At 45.1% G+C, this 1730-nt stretch overlaps 1 non-coding gene across 1 annotated transcript; it reads right to left on the reverse strand.

Annotated features, from left to right (window-relative positions):
• Positions 1-1025: 1025 nt before the first annotated feature.
• Positions 1026-1108, reverse strand: TRNAL-UAA. The gene has a single exon. It is a non-coding gene; the product is annotated as a tRNA-Leu (tRNA).
• Positions 1109-1730: the final 622 nt, after the last annotated feature.

Genomic DNA, 1730 nt, shown 5'->3' on the forward strand with positions numbered 1-1730 from the left:
AGAAAACATGATCTGGAAAATGGGGGACACTCGTATAAACCAGTGTGTTCGGTGGGGAGGGATTGCAAAGAAGAGTGAGAACAGAAGAACGAGAAAAAAAGGTGATGGATATACAGGCAGGAGATAATATGAAATCTGACTTGGAAAAAGTGTGGTGTAGTCAGCCCATCAAAAGGGAAAAATAACCTGAAAAAAATCACTCATCAGCAGGAGTATTTAGGTCACTGGAGACTTACAAATGATCATGGACACAACAGTCAATGGAGATTTTGCAGTGCATTGTGGGAACAAGAACCAACCAGCACCTGGCTGTAGAGGCAGAAGGATTATGTCACAGAGCAAAAAAAAAAAAAAAAAAAAAAGTTGAGCATCACTCACTCTCTAAGCATCCAGGATACTGCATTCAGTTCTGGGCACCTCATTACCACAAAGCTATGGATGAGCCAGAGGAAGTTTAGAGAAGAGGCGGGAAAAAAATGAATTATTAAGAGGTTGCAGGGAGTGACATATGAGAAAAGATTAAATCAGGCAAAGATACATGGCTTGGCTTTGAGACCACAAAGTAGGCGACCTAGTAACAGCCCACAAACATTGGAAGAGGTATAAACACAATGCAGGGAGATCATTTATTGAGCATGGCGGAAAGGGGAGCGATGGGTTGAAATCCAGGGAGAGGAAGCACAGGGACAGTGAGGTCTGTGATGACAGAACAGGCTCCCAATAGAAATGGTGGAAGCCAAGCTGCTTTGTAAAAATTAGGAATAATGGGAGGCAGCAAGTTTGTGATGTGTGTTGGTAAGGAAAGGCATTAGGCATTGCAGCTCTAACATTTTCCTACTGTGAACCCCCTGATTTAGGAAGCGGAGAGCCTGGGAAGAATACACAGGGCAATAGCACAAGGGGCTTTTTACTACACAGATGTTTAGGGCTGGAAGGGACCTCATGAGATCATCAAGTCCAGTTGCCTGCTGTGGTTAGGAAAGACTGTAAAACAGCCCTAGCAATGTGTGCATCTAAAAGCACACTACCAGGAGTGGGATTTGAACCCACGCAGACTTACGTCTATTGGATCTTAAGTCCAACACCTTAACCACTCGGCCATCCTGGTACAGGTGTTTAGCTACTCTGGTGTGGTGCTAGACCATCCTAGTGTGGGTAAGAGGAGGCAGCTTCTTCAATAAGAATATCTAGAAACGGACTAAGAATATCTAGAAATGGACTGGAAAATTAATGTTAGCTTCAAAGATCAGGGCTCCTGTTCTCGACACTGTTTGGCTAGGCCAGGCTAGCCAAGACTATCACAGAACCATAGAAAACAAGACTAGGAAAGGACCTCAAGAGGTCACATCCGGTTCAATCCCCTGCTCAACGCAGGCCCAACCCCAACTACATCATCCCAACCAAGGCTTTGTCTACTTGGGTCTTAAAAACCTCCAAGGATGGAAAGTCCAACACCTCTCTGGGTACCCTGTTCCAGTGCTTCACCACCCTCCTAGTAAGAAAGTTTTTCCTAATATCTAACCTAAACTTCCGCTGCTGCAACTTGAGACCATTCCTCCTCGTTTGACGGTGGGCATTCATTTCTGTGAAGCAGGATGTTGCCAATGGCTGTCCAGGGATTCTTGAGAAGGAGAGAAGGTGCAACCTAGAGTTTATCTATGCTACTCATGAAACATCCCAAAAACTAAGCTTAGCCCGGCCCAGCTGTGAGTGCTCCAGACCTGGAATTG

Source organism: Alligator sinensis, unplaced genomic scaffold, assembly GCF_000455745.1.
Source record: "Alligator sinensis unplaced genomic scaffold, ASM45574v1 scaffold1398_1, whole genome shotgun sequence".
Lineage (NCBI taxonomy): Eukaryota > Metazoa > Chordata > Crocodylia > Alligatoridae > Alligator > Alligator sinensis.